The 21,326-nt window shown below is 45.1% G+C and overlaps 1 protein-coding gene across 2 annotated transcripts in view; it reads right to left on the reverse strand.

Moving 5' to 3' along the window:
• Window positions 1-18,028, reverse strand: part of LARP4B (La ribonucleoprotein 4B) — a 93,220-nt gene extending 75,192 nt beyond the window's left edge. The window contains exon 1 of one of the 2 annotated variants that reach the window (XM_043563343.1): window positions 17,779-18,028. The gene's annotated coding sequence lies outside the window, so the exon portion shown is untranslated. Of the gene's footprint in view, window positions 1-16,910; window positions 17,328-17,778 lie in introns of those variants that run through there. The other variant, XM_043563344.1, reaches the window with a different exon arrangement.
• Between the last annotated feature and the right edge of the window lie 3,298 nt (window positions 18,029-21,326).

The following is a 21,326-nucleotide window of genomic DNA, read 5'->3' on the forward strand; positions in this document are numbered from 1 at the left end:
TGGGCTAGTCCATATACACACACATAATTTCTGCTATTCAAATCTACGTGCCCGTATGGAAATTCCGCGGTGCAGACAGCTCGCCCTGTCAATGCATGCCAATGGGCGCCCCCACTGTGACAGGACCTCAAAGTACCTGCAGCTTCCTTCATTCTTCCCCCCCCTTCTATGGTGACCTTCATATTGCCCAGTGCACACATAATGATTTTAATATTTAAAATAAGCACTTTTTAATAAATCAACATGGTGCCCAAATATAAGCCAAATTTAACTTCATCTTTTTATACAATAAAACCGGTGATCTGATTCAACGCCAAGAAAAACAAAACAAAACAAAACTGGCCGTGTTGAGAGAGGATATGTTGCATCTTACTGGGGAATTTTCAAGCATACAGTTTTTGTTTTTGTTTTTGTTTTGCTTTATGAGTTGGCCTTGAAATGTACGCATTTCATAGGAGAGGAGATTCTCCTTTATGGGGGCCACAGAGGAGACAGCTTTTTTCAACCTAAAAGCATTGTTCTGAAATAAGAAGTCTCCAGTTCTACAAACCACTCTCCATTCTCCATATTCACCCAGCCATTCAATACTTCCCTGTCTTTCTTTGCACCATTTCTCTTCTCCTCGCCTGGGATCCTCCTCCCTCGTTGAAGGCCTCCTTCTCTTTCCTCTCTCATTCCTTCTTCATGTGCCCACAGCCTTATGTTCTTTACAGCATTCACCACACCTGTGGTTCTCTCCTACCATCCTGAGTCTCTTTTAGGAATCCACATTGTTCATATATATCCCACCAGTGATACGTTACAATTTTACCCCCAAGGGCTTACAATTTACCTCCAAGAGCTTCCTGTTGTCAGTAACACTCAAGTACAGATGGTTTGGCTGCAGTGTTGTGTCAACACTCTATTTCTATATTTGCATCCACAAAATGAGAGAGGAGTCAAGTTTGCTAAGTTTTCTTCTAACTCCTCTGGTCTGTGGCTGAGAGCAAGCAGTCCAGGGACAGTACAAGATGCTACGACACAGACATGTGTTCTGAGAACTCCCGCGTTAACTGTTTGGATTATTTTTCAAAAAACAGTGACTGAATATTCAACTGGATAAGTAAACACAGTTTTATCCAAATACGGAAAATGGGCTGTTGAGAACCTTAGAGACTGCCCTAATTAAGTACTATATGATCCCTTTGAGAATCAATTAGAAAAGCCAGAATTTGTTACTTTCAATGTCTAGACATACTATGTTGAAAGACAGTTTACCTATCAGACCTCTGAAACTAAATAAACCCAGTGGAAAAAACAGAAATGGTCAAAGAAGCTAAATCAAATCATTAAAGCACCATCACAGTGTTTTGGGATTTGGAAGGACATTTGTTAATAATAGTAACTTTCTTTTAGGGACTCAGTATGCACACCTCTAAATAGAGGTGTAAGAAAATGAAATACCATGATAGGAATTACAGTTCCTCATTCACTCGGCTTGTGCCGCAGGCTGCATTACTGTGTTTATCTCACAGCTGTCAGCATCGCTCTGTACGTGATATTTAAACTATATGTTCCTGTCTCAGGGAAGAATAATTTGTGAGCAGCTCAGAGCACATTAGTCTACGTACCTACCACAGCACAGATCTCCAGAGATCATATACTCGACTGAACCTTAGGCTTTAAGGTGGGGACATTTATAGAGCAGCAGAACCCTGCTTCCAGGAGAGCAGTTACTCTTTGTTTTTTCCAGATTCAGTATCTACAAGATAGTTTTCCCACAGTAACTGTGGCACTCAAAGACACGGACAAACGAAAGAAAGGAATCTAGCTTTAGTAGAGTAGTTGCTTAATTACACATTTAAACTGGCACCCAGTAGGGAAACAGTCCTAAACAGATGCTGCCAGTAAGCTTCAAGATCAATTTTTTAAATTTCCTTTTGCACGTGCACACCTGCGCTTCTACTGAGAGAGACAGCAATGGGGAAGGTGACTCATTTTTTTTACACTTCCATCTGATTCTGCTCAAGGGGCAGAAAATCAGACACAAGGCACACTTATTTCTTACCCAGACAGGATCGGAAAAGCATCTACATACGAAGTATACCCCAAAAGTTACATTTAAATTTTTTCCCACTAACTGCTTTTAACTTAGAACTTATTTAGTAATTCCACACACACAATGAAAAAGGTCCCTTCCAGCTTTAAGACTTAAAATTGGTTCATGGAATGTGATCTCGCCCTGGAGAGGGCAATTATTTGAAAAGATCGTTTTAGCTAAAATTTTCATTAAAATACAATACAAAACAAAGAGAGAGTTTAGGTCATCTCATTAACCCTCTGGTTAAAACATTAAATCTCTGCAAACTCCAAGCAGTCCAACACTTGGTGATAAGGAAGCCTAAATACCACTTGAAACAAGCGAAACAATATGAAGATTTAAAGATCGCATCTTCTCACTCTGCTCGTGACTGGAACGGTCATTTTACAAAGGAGGGTGCAAAGCCCAGGCAGGCAGTCATACCCTTAGAGGCAGGGCCCGGCTGCCCTCAAAGTGTGACCTCTTCCTCGGACCAGGAGTCACTCCTCTTCCGGTGGAGGAACATCTCCTCAGGCAGTTACATGCCCCCCCCCCCCCCCACCTGAGATGAGATGGGAAGGGTGCCCACCACATGGGGCATATCCTCCCAGGGCGCAAGCTCAACTAATCCACACACCTGCCTAAACGCTACCAGAAACCTCCACACCAAAGCCGCTGCCTCCACAAGACAGGATGCAACCTATTTCATGTAACCTAAAATGGAAGGAGCGAAATAGAAGAAATATTTTTCACAAAGATAGTCCATTCCAGAGTTGAAAAGCAAGTTGTTCTGAGTGCAGCCTGTTTAGAATGTATTCTGACCTCCGCTTGTCTGTTATCAACATTTTCTCAGGTAGGAGCTGTTTCCCACGTTGCAAACCACAAGCCGCGGCCAGCCAGGGCTGCCGCAGTACTGGCCAGGCGGCCAGCACACCCTCTTCCTGACTCCTTCGGGCCCCTCACTCCTTGGATCGGTATGCCCACCTACTGTGTGGGGTGCACCCACCTGCTGGGTGGGGTGCACCTCTCCGAACGCCATCTCTTTTCTTAGCCACACATGAACCTCCTGGTAGCAAGTAAAACGTATCTGGAGTCCAGAGGAGGAAAAAACAGCTTACTGCTGGCAGTTCATTCTATGATCACCTTATGGACAAACAGCAGAACTGCTTCATTCAATATCTTTCAGAATTCATTTTTACCCTAGGAAACGGCATATACGTGGTTCTCCCTTTCTTTAGGACACAGTTTTGTTAACTTCATTTTGAACATAGGATCCTTTTCTTGGGATTACCCACACTCTCCATAAAAATCTTCACTTTCTCTCATTTACAGCTGAACATAAAAAGCGCCAACGATCAAATGCAGTACCAGCATATACCTGCACCAAAGAAAAGTCAGACTCAGTATCATAAAAAAGTCTTTCAAGAGACCCAGAAGTCCTCTTCATAAACGAACTGTGGATAGTACATTGCTTCAAATCTTTTCAAAGGAAAAAGTCTCTATTTCACCTCAACCTTATCAATCTTTCATTTCTTTAAAGACTGCTGATCACATTTTATTACTTTCCAATTTATAGTCCCATAACTACAGCTTTTCAACCGACAGCAGATGCTAGTTAAGTGAGATGGGGGGGGGGGGGGGGTGAGCAACCTTAGAACTCAGCATCTCAGCAAATAACAGAATTCAGAGCTGGAAAGCGGCTCAGAGCTGACTTAATCCTGTGCTGCTCAGACTGCAGTATGCTTATTATTCCTAGGAGGGCGCCAAAGAATCAGAACTAGAGGTGATAAAATTGTCCAAAGTCCAGAACTATTTATACATATAAAGTGATTAAGTAATAAATAAATAAATTTAATTAGTTTAAAAAAAAAACAACTGAGGCACCTCGGTGGCTCAGCTGGTTAAGCTTTGGACTCTTGATTTCAGCTCACGTCATGATTTCACAGTTTGTGAGATAGATCCCGGATGTTAGCACAGAGCCTGCTTGGGATTCTCTCTCTCCCTATTTGTCCTCTGCTCACTTGTGCACGCGTGCTATCTCAAAATAAATAAATAAACGTTAAAAAAATAAACATTAAAAACAAAACAACCAACACAACAAAAACCTGTACACCCGACACAGACAGAATATCTTCATTCTGTAACAGACACGTAGCTTTCAAGGGCATTAAATTAAAAGAAAAGCTTTGTCTTGGGAAAAGGTACTTCTGATCTGTGTCAATCAGCTAACCAATAAATCAAAACAAAGCAAGAACATCCTGAATGTGTAGTGTTTCTACAAACGAAGAATGAAATTCAGCACATCATGAAAACATTCCAAAGGGTCTGTAGGACTCGAAATCAGTAGAGCCGTTTGATCCAACAGATGGTAGTGATAAAGATGGCAACTTACCTTCCCCAAGTCCTCACTACAGCCCTGTAGACATTCTCTAAAATCTTGTTATGTGAATAGGCAAGCCAGCTTCCTTAAAAATTAAAAGCCATTTAACAGCTTTATAAGTGGTGATAAAATACACCTTATTTCAAGACCTATATTAATGTGCATCCCTCCTTTCTCGAATTTAGTATTCCTAACAGATCTAGATTTCTTAGCACTTTGGTGACAGAGAGTGAAATATCCTGCAACAATTATAATCCTACAAGCTCTTGAAAATCAGAGGTGCCTCAGTGGCTCAGTCGGTTAAGGGTCATCTCTTGATTCCAGCTCAGGTCATGATCTCACAGTTAGCAGGATCCGGCCCTGCATCAGGCTCTGCGATGACATCACGGAGCCTGCTTGGGATTCTGGATCTCCCTCTCTCTCTGCCCCACCCCTGTCTGCATATGCTAAATCAATCAATCAATCAATCAATAAACTGGAAAAAAAAAAAAAACTTAAAAAGGAATTCGGACCTCACAAATCAAAGCAAGGGACCTCAAATACAGCCTGAACATAACACAACTTAAAAAATCTTCACGAAAACAACTGACTTTTTGTCAGCAGTTTCCACCCAAAGAAGATCTGGAGAAGAAACATACTAACTAAGGGAGCGCTGGTCCTTTATCTGTGCTCGGGACCCTACATCCTCCTCTCTTCCTGCATCCTCCCTTCTTCCTCCAGCACTGTTCAAACACGCCTGGCCTAGGTGGTCTCCAAAGACAGAGCGCGCGCAAGGGAGGAAGAGCCGAAAGGTCAGAGAAGCAGGGACAGGGAAGGATAAAGACAGGGGGCCGGGGGCCTGTCCAAGCTTTGCGAAGCTCTCTAAGCTCTCCAAGCTCTGCGAAGATGGCCCATCACCTGCTTGCTGCTGAGGTCTGCCTGTGCTGGGCACTCTCCCTCCTCAGCCTCCAGGCAGCTGGATCATACTTGCCACTCTCAGCCTTTTTCCCCCTCCCTTCTTAGCCCCACGGATGCTCTTCCTCTGCACTAAGCGCAACACAAGCTCTGGCCCTGTGTGACCGGAAGTAGCCGTGAATTCAAGCAGGCGATTCTAAACACCAACACGTGAACCCTTCACCACTTTAACTCGTGTATGCTCCGTGGCTTGGGCTTTCTCCTTAGACTGATTCAGTCCACCAGACCCTCTTTTCTTTCTCTCTCACCTAAACCACATCCATAACGCATCACCAAGACTTTCCCTTTGTTTCTTTAAAGTACAACTTAGTTACAAAGTGTGAAAAGCACAGTCCTTCTAGAATATTCTCCAATTTTTATAGAGTCTTACCCATGTACCTAACAGTTTTCCTTGTGATTTGTTTTTATTGAGACACTCCAAAGTTTTCAAAGTCGTGCGCCTGTGTTTCCACACTACTGTACCAGCCCATACTAGTCACGTCCTACAACTGCAGGAAGGAGCGGAGTGCCCTGAGCCCGCGTGGGAACACCCCAAGCTGGCTCCTGAAAGCACACCACCCAGCTGGTGGGGAGAGGAAGTGGGCAGCCCACGCCAGCCCCGCAAGGCCCACAAATGACTCCAGGGGCTCCTCCCGCACCCCACGCCCGGGGGTGTTCTTCCACCTCTGTGAGTACTGCAGGCTGAAGGTCAGTGCAAGTGATCGGCTCCCCAAAATCCATCGTCTACAAAAATCCATTCCCACCGCCCTTCTCCTGAAGACAAATAAAGCAAATCTGACAACCCCTCCATCTCAACGAAACACAGCATATCATCTACCCGGCTGCCCAAACCAGAAACCTACCAATGCATTTTCAACCTCTTCTTCTCAAATTAGCCTGTATCTTCCCATCTCTATTACCGATAACCGCCATCTCGGAACCAAATCACTACCTGACTTCTTACGCATCTCCAACCCCACCAATTCCTCACAGAATGACCTTCCTGAAACAGGAAACTATCTACTACCCTGCAGTTCACACCCCGAAGGCCTGCGCTTGGGATTCTCCGTCTTCCCACTGCCTGGGTTGCAAACCCATTATGCCCAGCGGCACAGCGTGTCAAGAGCACGCTGTCTCTCCCGTGCTGGGAGGGCAGGAACGTGTCTATCTTCTCGGCCACTATATTCCTGACACAGTACCTATCAGAGTAAAACCTCAGGAAATACGTGTTTTAATCACACTGTGCCTTTCATGCAATAAACACGCAGGAAGAAATTTTTGGTCTTTAAAACGATGATTCCAAGTAAAAGCCTCTGTTGCTGCAGACTACAAATGATGTGTTAATGTGGGAAATGGTAGTATTTTTAGGTCGGGGCAAAATTATCGTGGGTTCGGTTTCATTTCATCTCAGATGCCCTCCAGATTCTGGATGTATGTGTGCATATGTGTATATGTGGAATCTAAACATCCAGAAGAGCCAAATACAAAGTGATGCTGACAATAAAAAATTACATTTAATTATTAAAATAACAAGTTATTTTATTCTTAGGAAGAAGTTCCTAAGTGGCAAACATATGCTAAAATTTTTTTGTATTGAATGTGGAGGTCAAAGATCTTTTTGAAAATCTGTAAGCCAAGTCCTTTCACTGCAAAAACAGACACATACCAGAAATGTTAAACACAGACACAGAAGTTTAAGGAACCCCCCCCCTCCCGTCCACCGATGAACAACAGGTTGGGCATCTGAGGAGGAGTCAAGAGCAGAGGCTCGAGGCCCACCCAACGCCCCAAGTCCCCACTGACCAGGTAGTGACGCTGGACACTCCCATCTTACCTACTGTGAGCATGTTTAGGGCAGGTGCATCACAGCGTGTGATTAAACCAACGCAGTCATTACTAATCACTAGGGAGCCAGAGGCCGGAGCCGGGGAGCCAGGGGCGCCACGCTGACTCACAAAGGAGTAGCCAGAGTCTAAGACCAGGGCTCAAATGCCAGGTATGGCAACTGAACACGCTTTCACATTTCCCAACATGACAATGCTAATCAGATGATATTAAAATACAGTGAATAACACCTAACACAAAGTGTTCCCTGCAAAAGGGATACCACACTTAAAAGAGAATTTAAGTTCTACAGTTGTGATTTCAAAAATATCTACTACTCGGGGCGCCTGGGTGGCGCAGTCGGTTAAGCGTCCGACTTCAGCCAGGTCACGATCTCACAGTCCGTGAGTTCGAGCCCCGCGTCGGGCTCTGGGCAGATGGCTCAGAGCCTGGAGCCTGTTTCCGACTCTGTGTCTCCCTCTCTCTCTGCCCCTCGCCCGTTCATGCTCTGTCTCTCTCTGTCCCAAAAATAAATAAACGTTGAAAAAAAAAAAAAAGGTTTAAAAAAAAAAACGTTAAAAAAAAAAATATCTACTACTCTAGATAATCTTTCAGTTTGATATTCCAAAGGATATGTATCCTAGCACAATATGATCTCCATTTTATAAATAACTGGATCACGACTCCAAGGCCTGTTAGGATTATAATTCAACACGTGAACACCGTAACCGTAACACCATAAAAGTTCCAAGTGAACTATCTGTCAGCATCAGCTCCAGTAATTCTGAATTACTGTCCAGTGAAATAAATGAACTTCTCTCAGTCTTGGGGTATGAGGTACCCCTCACCCTAGTAATACTCACTGTACAGAGCACTATTAAAACTTTCTGTTTCAAACCAGCACTTCTGAAGCTTAACTATGCTGTGTGACATAGGCTGCAAATGTATCAGGTTACTTGGACCTAACGCGTACATAGGACACCTAACATTTCCAAGAGTTGGGTCCTGTTTGCAATGGACTTGGAAGCAAGAAACTAGATTGGCCCCATTTTCTGCTCTTCATCGTGTGATATAAAACAAACTGTCTCCAGGCCTCAGTTTTCCTAACAGTGAAACAGGTGTTCTGAAAAACAAATTAAAAAAAAAAAACAAAAAAAAACAAAACAAGGATTTTAGATACTCCGAGTCCCAAGCCAAATGCGTGTTGCTGAGGGTGAAGAACTGTGGCAGTGTGCATTCATTTCTCACATCCTGTAGGAACGCTGCAGGCGGTTCCAATCTGAAGTCATTATGCACACAGCAGGAAGCAAGCAATAACAGTTGTTGAGCATGGTAAACTAAAGGCCAAGAGAGGTGGCAGTGCTCACCTAAGTCATCCCCTCTCAAGTCTGAGCCCTCTTTACAAAAAGGTGATGAGGATGAACAGAGGTGGTGACAATTTCAAAGCCTGAATATGGAGCCCGGCACCAGCAGCCTGGATAGCAAGGTTTACAACTGTCTGCCAGTTCAGGAAGGAAACCACTGAATTTATATGAATTTCTCAAAGACAACATGTTAACTGCAGTCTGAATATATGATACAAATTGGGAGATCTGTCAGTGCCTTCCTAAGTTGTTTAAATTATCTAAAATGATGAACAATACCCTTAATTTTCTTGAAATGAATGCTTTTTTTTTGTTTCAAAAAATAGAGTTTAATAGCTGCTGTAAGATTCTGCTTTAGAAAAAAACCCCGTAAAACGCCAACTTAAAGTTCTGTAGCATTCGAAAGGTTAACGAACACTCCCACCAACTTTAGTTCTTTTGTGAAACCCCCCCATCAAGGGAGTACCTCGAGACCACCTTCCGGGAGTTCTGTAACTGGAGCGCAAGGCAGGACTGAGCTCAGGGAGGACAGCAAAGGCACCACACCCTCTGCCACCTGCTGACCGGCTGCCCTGCACACTCACTTTGCACTCCCGTGGGCTTCAGGCTGAGTCTTTGGAGCTCCAAAACCCGAGGACTACACCTGCTTATCAGAAACTACTTATCAAATCTCAGTTAATAACAGAAGAGTCTCGGGGAACGTCCTATTTCCAAGTGTTACACCGCTCACACACAGACACCATGCGAACACTGTCAGAGGCTTCCCTCCCCATCATCCACCTCCACAGTGAACAACGGTGCTGAAAACAAAATTCTCCATGCAACGGAATTTAGGCTGATCAGATGTACTATATTATTAAACACTTGGTAAATATATGGTTTACAAATTTTCAATACACTTCCCTAACTGCACCGACACACCAAATTGTAAACTGGAAGTTAGTGATCCAGCCCTGCTCACAAAATCACCTAGTAATACAATTAGGGGCCATTAATGATCCTGGGACAATACCTGACCTGCAGCTTTTTCTCTTGAACTGTCATCTTGCATTTTCCCAAAACTTAGTGAGCTGACAGATCAAAAACCTCCACAGTGACAAGCACGCTCTCAATATCCTGAACTTCAAAGGAAAAGTGCCAAGAATGTCCCTGGTCTTGACTGAAACTACTGAAACTTACGGTCATTTATGACCTCAAGGCACTGTGTGCAGGGACACACTTCACTCGTAAGTGGAAGTTCACGGGGTCACAAAAGACTTAAAATCTGCAGTTTTTTGTGGCGATTCGATTTTCTCCTCCTGGTCCATTCACCCTTAGGGTTAACTCTCCCACAGAGGTGGCCTGAAAGGTAATCATTTCAGCAAAAGAAATGAAAACACATCAACATATACAAAAAAGTGTGAAGAGCTGCAAGCACAAACAGACTGCTGTGAACTACTGTACTCATTTCGACCTTTGGTCCTCACGGACTGCCCCCCGCCCCTACTGTGTAATGTGGGAAGAAGAAAATACCGCTGACTCATCAGTTACTCATTTTGTACGATGGTCTGTACTCAAGTGACCTGCTGAAGAGACACCGGAAACAGCTTTATATTCTGAAAACAAGAATCACTGAAGATTCAGATATTAATCAAAAAGGAACATGAAAACTTCCAATCCCAGGGAAAGTTTCATCCAAAAAAAGTTATTACAATAAACTTCTGCACCAAAAGACAACTAGCATACTATCATTTGAATGTTTTCACCTCCTAAAAACACAAGAGAAAATGGTTTACGTTCTACATGTCTAGATTTTTAAAAGGTAACTTTCCACAGGCATTTTGAGTCTACTTTTTTTTTTATGTTTATTTATTTGTGGGGGGGGGGGGGGACGGAGGGCGTGCTCAGGGTAGGGGCAGAGAGAGGTAGGGGGACAGAGGATCCAAAGCGGGATTCCGTGCTAACAACAGCAGGGAGCCCAATGTGGGGCTTGAACTCATGAACCGATCGCGACTGAAGCGGAAGTCCAAAGTCCCTCAAGTCTACTTTTAAAAATTCCTGCTGGGGCGCCTGGGTGGCTTAGTCAGTTAAGCATCTGACTCTCAGTGTAAGCTCAGGTCAGGATTCGTGGGCTCGAGCCCTGCATCAGGCTCTGTGCTGACAGCGCAGAGCCTGTTAGGATTCTCCCTCCCTCTCTCACTCACGCTCTCTCTGCTCCTCTCTCTCCCCTCCCCCACTTGTGCGGTCTCTCTTTCAAAATAATAAATAAATAAATAAATGTTCCTGCTATTCTGTGATTCTGTGACTCTGCAGAGTTGGAAAGAGCCTGGCAGCTATACAGTACTACAAGCTCTCTGAGGATACATACGTTATATATGGTAAGGCAGAAATTACACAGATGGTAAAACTTAACAATGAAATACAGAGAAATAACATAATTAACAAAGAAAAACGTTCAGAAAGTAATCTTTAAAGAACTGGTTTTAAAGGACACGATATTTTCAGAATAAAATATTTGAAAAGGGGTTTTTTTAACATGTTCAGAGAGATATAATCAACTTGTAAACTCAGGCAACTTGTAAATCTGTATCAAACCAGTCACTATGTTTTCATCCTTGTATTTTGAACTTTGACAATAAAACAAAACTTTTCGAAATCTGAAAACAGAATGTTCTCATTCTTCAGAAGTTTCTAAAAAAGGAATCTCTTAATTATTCTGTCTTAATAAAAGCTGAAATAACAAATATACTTTACAACTGATCAACACAAGCAAATTTAAGTCAAATTTTTAAAATATTATTTTAAACATTATGTTTAATATAAATGAAAAAGTTCCTAAACAAGCGATTCTTCATTTAGGCCAGGGCTTGACCTTTGCACTGTGATAAACACAACATAAACACGAGGGCCCTCCACCTCAGGGCCAAGTAATACCCATCTGTGTGTGCCCTCTCCTTTCTCCCCAGGCCACTCTCCATAAATCAGAATAAGACTGCTTAAAAAGGCAATAGTCATGGAATTCTCCTGCTGAAAACCCTCCAACTGCTTTCTATTGTTCTTAGGACACAGAGCAAAATTCTCACCTATGCGGAGATCTCTCAGATCCCATGTGATCCAGCTGCTACCTCGTCTGACCCCTTCTTTACTCAGCCTCATTCAAATTATTCCTCCAAACGCTGTGCTCAGTATTGCTGTGCACCCATCTTGTTTCCATGGCCAGCTACCCGCCCCCCTCCCCGCCCTACTGCACTCTTCCTAAGGGAGCCTCCTGGCCCCTCAAGGCCTACAAGGCCAACACAATGTATGGCTCTCATACGTGCTCATTGGTTATCTACGTCCCTCAGTGGACAGTAAGCTCCAGAAAGGAGAGCAATCCATCCCTTCTGCTCACCATTATAACCCTAAGATTTATTCATAAATTATTCAGTGAATACTCTGTACTGTTCAAGGGTCTAGGTGCATGTCACTGAAGAAAACAGAAACCCTCAACCTCAGAAAGTTAACTTTCAAGCACCATACATAAAATATGGAAGTTACAGGGGCGCCTAGGTGGCTCAGTCGGTTAATGTCGGCTCAGTCCGACTCCTGGTTTCAGCTCACATCATGATCTCACGGTTCATGAGTTTGAGCCCTGCATCTGGCTCTGTGCTGACAGCGTGGAGCCTACTCAGGATCCTGTCTCTCCCTGTGTCTGTCTCTCTCTGCCTTTCCCCTGCTCGCCCTCTTATCTCTCTCAAAAATAAACATTAAAAAAAAATACATGGAAATTACTTGAACATTACAGTATAGTAAGAGCTACAAAGAGAAATAAGGGAACGGAGATCAGGGGGCCGGCCATAGGACCTGCTGTAGTAATATAACAGTAACAGCTAGACTACTCGAGGGAGTGTGTGCTGAGAGCCATCAACAAGTTTTGTGGATGGAAGCTTCAAGAACCCAAATGCATGCCTGCTTTCCTCTAAATAAAACAACACACTTTCCCTTCTAGATCCTTCTAGACCACAAGCCCTAGAGAAAAGCTCTAAAGCTCTGGTATCATTTGTCTTTGTACCGCGCACGTCCCACCGATCAAAACACCTCCTCAAAGAAGGCAGGAGCCCTTGTCTTACATCCCTACCCGACCCTGCAGCAATGACTCTCCACAGGGAATGAAAAATGGAAAAATCCACTTAAGTTTAAAAATACATTTTCACTATTGTAAATTGCTTTGTTTGGGCTAATATAATTTGTTTTCATTTTAAAGCCAAATAAAGAAGAAACATTTGTTATTAAAAAGGGGGCACATTTCTAAAGACTGAGAAAGAGTACAATCTAGGTCACGTAATTAAATGAGTCCATCTAAAACACGGCAAGCACTAGATAGAGCTATCAAACCACTAACATTTTGTAAATATAACCACGCACTTTCTACTGCATTCGTTTCAAGTGAAGATTCTCGTGTCTGTTATACAGGCATGCAACTACAACCAAGTGAGAGGTGTCTTCAGACACGCCTTTTTCCATCCAGTTAAAGTTTACTAAACATCTACAGAGGGCCCCCAATTTATGTTTCAACATACAAGTTTTCAACTTCACAATGGTGCAGAAGTGATACACATTCAGTAGAAGCTGTACCTCAAATTTTGAATTTCCAGAAGTGATACCCATTCAGTAGAAGCTGTACCTCAAATTTTGAATTTCCACCTTGTTCCCAGCCAGCAGGCTCCCAGACAGCCCCATGATCGTGAGAGTAACAACTGTACCCACACCGCCATTCTGTTCGTCACTTTCAGTATTCGATGAATGACACAAGAGACAGTCAGCACTTCATAATCAAACAGGCTTTGTGTTAGAGCATTTTGCCCAACCGCGGGCTAATGTAAGTGTTCTGAACATGTTTACAGTAAATAAGGCTAAGCTGTGAGGTTCAAGGTTAGGTGTATTAAATACATTTTTGATTTAACAACATTTTCAACTTACAAGAGGTCTACCAGGACATAAGCCCATCCTAAGTTGAGAAAGATCTGTATGGGGGGCCTGGACCTGAGCTTGGCAAAGAGGTTACAAAAAAAGCATCTCACCCACAAGGAGCCCTACTTAATTAGGGGCTGTGCCTAAGGTGATACAGAAACAGAGAGGCACTAAGCACGGCTTTAGAAATTAAGGCAAAGATTCTTGAAGGACTCCTGAAATACCCTTATAAGGATGGATTAAAGAGCAAAGTTAAGAAAAAATAAATTTAAAAAAAGACATTCAATTTCAAGCAAAGAAACTATGGGGAGCAGAGGCAGCACCATCTCCAACATCACGGTCCTGAGGTAGAGGCAGTGGTCAGTTCAGGCCAAGCAAAGGTGGCCTGGCCAGCAAGGAGGATGCAGAAATGCCAAGGCCCCTGGGGCCAGGCCCCTGGGCGTTTCTTATTTAGGCAGGGGACAGTCACAGAGCAGTTTTTAAAAAGGGCCCAACAAACAGGATATGCTTTTAAAGCAGCCTCTAGCCATAGTGTGACTAAAACGGTGTGCTGTAAAAAAGAGACATGTTATTTCTGTCACACAAATACTATCCTAATTTATAAGTTTTTAAGCCAAAAAATTTGCATATTAGACTTCATAAAGAACATTTTCAGTGAAGACTAAGTCTCATCTTAAGGATTCTCAAAGTCTCCCTAAAAATCAAGTAGCATGCTTTTAAATTTGAGTCAAATTATGAAACGTCCTTCACGTTATACAATTCACTCTGTGACCCAGGTCTCACTACCAGGGAAGTAGGACGGACACTAAAGACAAAATCAAACTGCGACAGGAGATGCAAAAGTGGTGGCATCACTCACCTGCAGCCCTTATTAACTACGTGAAGGCAGCTTACTAGGAAAATGGTGAAAAGTCAGTATATGAAAGCATTAAAGGGACAAGAGGGCCTTTAGGGGTGGAGGAAGGTAAGAAGGGAAGGAGACATGAACGGAGTTAATACTTTTCTTACCTGTTCCTAAGGTTAAAGACATTTATTTACATACAGGAAAAACAAAGTGTTAGATCGTTAGCAAAAAAAAACAAAAACAAAAACAAAAAAAATTTCCACATTGGAATTATCTTCCTTCTAATAAGAGAACCTAATGGTTTTTCACTTTACAATTCCATATTCTAATAAATAAATTCATTTTCTAGTCAAGGTAACTCCAGAAGTAGAGTAGCTCCAAAGGTATTAGCAAGTACAACAATTAGCAAACAGTCTGAGCTGAACTAAACTACAATCAGATCTGGTGAGTTTTCTCTCTCTCAGAAGGCAGTGCCTCATTTACTGTGTACTCTAAAATTAGCTCTGACAAAAAAAAGAGAACTCTTTAAAGGAATAAAGTTTTACAAAAGAGCAAAAGCAACAAAGCCCAGCAAGTTTTTAACTATGTATTTTCCATAAAAACTACTTCAGTGTTTGTTTTCTTCTGTCCGTAAGAAAAAGGTTCAGTCAATGGCCTTTTAGGAAGAATTACAAGAACACACGGAGATTTTCTGGCATTTACCAAACTGAAAAAATACTTAAGTACGAGAGAATTCTTTTTTTTTTTATTTTTTTATTTTGTTTAATGTTTATTTATTTTTGAGACAGAGAGAGACAGAGCATGAACGGGGGAGGGTCAGAGAGAGGGAGATACAGAATCTGAAACAGGCTCCAGGCTCTGAGCTGTCAGCACAGAGCCCGACGCAGGGCTTGAACTCACGGACCGCGAGATCATGACCTGAGCTGAAGTCGGCCATTAACTGACTGAGTCACCCAGGGGCCCCAGTACGAGAGAATTCTAAGAGCACAACCATGAGGTTATGCAAGCATATTTAAAACTTGTGCCTTTAAGGGGAGGGCAATAACAAACACAACTTAAAGTAACATAGATCCATACTGCTTTTAACAATCTCCAGGGACCATCATAAAGAGACCACATGTTACTAAAATTAGAAGACCAAAATTATGATCCCACTTATCACTATGGAAAGTATGAATCCAGCACTACACTTCGAAATAAGAGTGGAAGGAGTCTGTCAGGCACTTCGCACTTGGTAAATGGGACCACAGGTCTAGCACTACAAAAACTTGTAAATACTGCCGCAAATCTACTTAACAGGAGTTAAACTACCTGAAGGTACTGTTTATTGTATTACTGTTAACAACCTGGTGCTCCCAACTTGCACTTTTCATATTTTAGACTTACGTTTTATGTATGAAGACTGCTTCATACAAACAAGTCGCTAACATGTGTCCACAGAGGTTAAGCATGTATTTGTCAAAACTTATGCTTATCTGTGGAAATCATATTAAGTTCAATAAATTCTCCAACTCTCAACTTCCTTTAAAGCACAATCCCTGGGAACCCTAAACAAAATCACTATCTCCCTGAATATGCTGCCATTTAATTTCATCCACTCTTCCACGAAAACACGTTAAAATGAATGCTAGCACTCGCATTATCATCTATTTTCTCTCTGGCTTCTACTCAAACATAGTGTAACTGCTTTCTCAAAATACACATTTTATCCTCAGAATCTGCTTTCTCTGCCCAGATACATGTGATCAAGCAAAAACAAACAACCAAAACACACCAAAACAAAAACTCTCCAAAGCATTTTTTAATTTTTTATTAAAATTGACAATCACTGAATATTGAAAATAGTAATAAGGTAAACATTTTCAAGTTTTAATAAGAACTTATTATTAATTTCTATTAATAGGTTAATGAATAGTAAAACACCCAACCTGTCACAACAACCCTAAGAGGCTGACATTATTACCCCTTCTAGAGATGGCCAGTGAAGCACCAAGAGGGTAAGTCATTTCCAAGCAGTAAGACACCATGCCATTCTTCCATGTAAATAAGTCAAGTCACATTAATGTTTCAAAATACAGGATGAAATTTATCTCCAACCACAGGCAAGTTTCAAAGGGAAATACACAAATCAACTTTATGGTTGAATAATAAATTTGCTAATCTGATGCTTCACTTTAGCAACCCAAGCAAACTCCAGTCAAGAGATCTCTCTTATAGCTTGTTTCATCAAACTGCCTGTCCCTATACTAAATACAGAGGAAAGCGAAAAAGCCACAACCATTTCAACTTCTGTAAATTACCCTGACTGCAAATTAGAGGGAGCCGGGCAGGTGGGGAACTATGGAAATTGCACATTGCTCACACAGTGCACCAGGGAACATCTCTTCCCCTCCCCCCACCTTTTGCAAAGGACAACTTAGCACTTATTTCAAGTGCATTTTAAATTCTTCACACAACTTAAGAGACCAACTAAATAGCATTAAGAAAAAAAAAACTTTCGAAAGGGAAAGTAATTTCTATACTTACAACATTCGTCTTCGAGTTGGCATTATCCTTTTTTAAAACCCTCACACTTACCAAGTAATTTCCCTGCACAGTGCAGCGAAATCGTTCGGTTTCCTCAGTTATCCAAAACTTCAAACTTCCGTTTAAGATTAGGACAAATTACAGTGCAGCCAGGAAGACAGTGTCGAACGCTTAAGAGTTACCCTACGGAAAATTTTCTAGTTGCATCTCATCCAAAATTAAAGGCCGTTTTACATAAAAATAAGAAACGAACATGCAACACAAAACTGCACCGAAATCTTAAGTTTACGTTCGGATTGGACACGCCTGAGACGCAGGTAGTAAGAGACTGCTGACCTGTCCTTTTCACCACAGTGTACCGTGGTCCGAGTTCGAACGCAGGGCATCCTTAGATTTGATTTCTCTCTAATTCCTTCAGAACCCGCCTCTGCTCAAGCCCATCGAGGGGAGAACGGGAGCTCCCCAGACACACCCGGAGCAACAGGATCCCCACTTCCTGGTCCGAATGACCCCGTCCCCTCCCCGTTCGGCCGGCCGCCGGGGCCTGGGCCCGGGGCGGAGGGCAGGGCGAGGCCTCTGCAGTGCGGGCCGGACGGCGGCGCTGGCCCGGCCTCGACCCCCACGCCCCCAGCCCCGACTCCCGGCCCCGACCCCCACGCCCCCGACTCCCACCCCCGACCCCCGCGCCCCGGCCCCGACCCCCGGCCTTGCACCCGGGCCCCGCAGCCCGGCGCGGCCCCGCCACCGCGGCCCTGCCCGCCGCCCGGCCCCGTCCGGCCCGCCCGCCGCCCGCCGCCGCGTCCTCCGGGAAGATGGCGGCCCGTGACAGGCGGGCGCGGCGCGGGTCCGAGGCGGCGGCCCGGCTCCAAGCGGGAAGCGGAGAGGACGGAGCGGCCCGCTCGCCGCCTGCCGCGCTCACCTGTCAGCAGCGCCGCCGCCGCCCGGCCGCCGACCGCCGCAGCCCCGGTGCCCGGCGACCGCGCCACACGCGGACGGGGCCGAGAGGGAGGGGCGGGGAGGGCGCGGCCGGCCCGGACGAGCGGCGGGGGCGGCGCGGCGCGGGCTGGCGGCGGGCGGCGGCGGCTCCTTCCCGTTTCGGGCCCGAAAATGTCTCAACCTCGCGACTCCGGCGCCCCAACGCTCCTTCCCGTTCGCATGAGAACACACAGCTCCCACTTCCGGGGCTCGGCGGAAGTCCCGCCTCGCGCGCCCGCGCACCCGCGCGCCCTCGGACTCAGCGGCCGGGCCCGCCGACTGGCGCTCTACGCCCGGGAGAGCCTCTCGTCATGGCAGCGCGGCGTCCCGATTGGCTGCGTGCGGCGCCCGGCCCTCCCCTCTGCTTCCCGGCCTTTCCGTGCGCGCGCCCCTCCCGGCTGCGCTGGTGATTGGCGCGGGCGCGCACGCAACCCCGCCCCGCCCCGCCGTCCCCTCGGTCCCCACCGCCCCCGCTGCGACTTGAGGAGGCGGCGCCGTAGCGTAGTCCTGCGACCTCCGCCTTGCTAGCAGATGGCCGTCTCCCGGCACCCCGGTCCCCGCCTCCCAAGACCACGACCCCCGACCCCCGACCCCCTCACCCGAGACCGCGACCCCGTCCCCCCCTCACCCCGGGACCGCGACCCCCTCCCCCCTTCACCCTAGGACCGCGACCCGGTCTCCCCCTCACCCTGGGATGGCGACCCCGCCCGCAGACCCCTGCCCCTCAGTGCCTGAACAGACACACCCACACACCACTTCTCCCCCCGCTCCCGCCCGGTCCGCCCAGGCGCAGGTTGGGCCCCGGAGAGCCCCGGGGCGCCGGGCGTCAGCTCCGTGCTGCAGGCTCTCCCGGGTCTCGAGTCACATTGTGTCACCCACCCACACCCGTGGTGCGGGGACGGAAGACAAGTGTGTTCACCTCCTTGAAGCCGGCTCCCTACTGAGCACTGATCGTATGGACGTATGGACGTGGACATTTGAATTAGTCCCATTGCAGTTCACACGTACTGAAGGTGTTTTCTGGTCACTGCCCAGCCAGTCCCTGCACCTGTGCTTCCCTTTCGTGCTGCGGAGGGACGTGTGCATGCAGGTGTGCGCTTGGACTTCCGCGTCCTCAGGCCCCGGTGTTGGGTGCACTTTGCTGTGTGACCATGTCACCTCCCGGCTCTAAGGAGCTTGCACACTACCTAGTGATATTCACGGCAAGACTTTTTTTTTTTTAATGTTTATTTTTGAGAGAGAGAGAGAGAGAAGTAGCAAAGGAAGGGCAGAGAGCGAGGGAGACACAGAATCCGAGGCAGGCTCCAGGCTCTGAGCTGTCAGCACAGAGCCCCATGCGGGGCTCGAACTTACAAGCTGTGAGATCATGACCTGAGCCGAAGCCCGACGCTTAACAGACTGAGCCACCCAGATGCCCCTTCATAGCAAGACTTTAAAAATAAAAACCTCCGAGGACTGAAATTCCCTCCAACACTGAAAGCACTAAGTGTAGCGTTTAAAGCCCGGGGGCTCAGTCTCGAGCACCCAACTCTCGATTTCAGCTCAGGTCCAGGGTTTGAGCTCTGTGTGGGGTGTGACAACCAGCTTGGGATTTTCTCTGTCCCTCTGCCCCTGCCCTGCTCACTCACACTCTCTCCCTCTCAGAATAAACTTAAAAAACAAAAAACAAAAACAAAACACACTTCCCAAGAGCACCGGTGGGGCAGGCGGGGAGCCTTTCTCAGGTGGGCTCTATGTGCATAACTGCTCCTGTAATGTTCTGGACTCAGGCCCCTCCTCTCTGCTGCTGAACTCACCCCTAGGCCCAGTGACGTGGACCTCCTTGGACCAATCAGGAATTCCCTAAAGACGGTAAATTAAGCTTTCACCATCTTGCTTATGTCTACATTCAGGCAGACATTATGGTACACAGATAAGTTCCTAAATTACAGAAAAAACCAGTAACCTAAGTGATATGGGAATACTTTATGTTGAAATGACAACTCTTATTTCGTACTCACATTGTGTGATCTTTCCTCGATCAAAATGCTTTTTGTAGATATCACCTCACCCCTGTCAGAATGGCTAAAATCGGGGTGCCTGTGTGGCTCTGCTGGTTCAGCACGGGACTCTTGATCTCAGCTCAGGCCATCATTTCATTGTTCCCGACAGCATGGAGCCTGCTTGGGATTCTCTCTCTCCCTCTCTCTGCCCCTCCCCCGCTCGCTCTCTCTCAAAATAAATAAATAAACTTGAAAAAAAGAATGATTAAAATCAACAACACAAGAAACAACAGGTGCTGGTGAGGACACAGAAAAGGGAACCCTCATGCACTGTTGGTGGGAATGCAAACTCGTGCAGCCGCTGTGAAAAACAGTATGGAGCTGCCTCCAAAAGTTAAAAATAGAATTTACCCTACAATCCAGCAATCGCACTCCTAGGTATTTACCCAAAGAATATGAGAACACTAATTCAAAGGGAGATGTGCACCCTGATGTTTGTAGCGGTGTTATCAACAATAGCCAAACTATGGAGAGAACCCAAGTGTCCATCAACTGATGAATGGATAAAGAAGATGCGGTCTATATACACAATGGAATATTACTCAGGCATAAAAATGAATGAAATCTTGCCATTTGCAACAACGTGGATGGAGCTAGACAGTATAATGGTAAGTGAAATAAGAGAAAGATACCACAGGATTTCACTCACATGTGGAATTTAAGAAACCAAATAAGCAAAGGAAAAAAAGAGGCATAGACAAACCAAGGAACAGACGCTTAACTGTGGAGGACACACTGATGGTCACCAGAGGAGAGTGGGTGGGGGATGGGGGAAATAAGTGATGACGATTAAGAGTACACTTATCAAGAAGAACTGTTGAATTATTATGTTGTACACCTGAAACTGATATAACACTGTGTGAACTGTGTTGGAATTAAAAACAAATAAAATGAAGTTTACAAAATAAAAGAAAAACTGTTTTTTTGTTCCCCTATGATTTTTTTTGGCCTGTGTTTCAAAAGAAACATCCATTTTCACCCTGGAATGCGAGGTTATAACCTAAAACACATTTTTATGGCATTGCTGCTTAGAAAAAATCACTTTTAAAAAACATGTTAGCATAAATATCTCAGCCCATGTACCCTCTCACTTCCCATGTCACACCATTACAAGTTCTAGCTATCCTACCTAAGAAATAATTCCTCCCCCTTAGGAAGGTTTTGCTTGCTATTCCCTCTCTCCTGACTTGTTTCAATAGCACAGTGGCCAATCTTTTTCCTTTATACTCACCCTACCACCCATCGTGCCAACACACATCTCCTTAAAGAGCCTCCTCCTCCTCCTCCCCTGATTGTCGGCCCTTGAGGGGAAGTCCAAGTTGTGTTTTATGGACTAGCCTTCACAAATTGGTCCCCATACATCTCTTCCTGCCCCAGAGTTAGACACCTGACCTTCATCACATCCACATGACAAGCATTTCTTAAGACACCGGGATGTCACCGGCTGTAG

This window comes from Prionailurus bengalensis, chromosome B4 (assembly GCF_016509475.1).
Source record: "Prionailurus bengalensis isolate Pbe53 chromosome B4, Fcat_Pben_1.1_paternal_pri, whole genome shotgun sequence".
Lineage (NCBI taxonomy): Eukaryota > Metazoa > Chordata > Mammalia > Carnivora > Felidae > Prionailurus > Prionailurus bengalensis.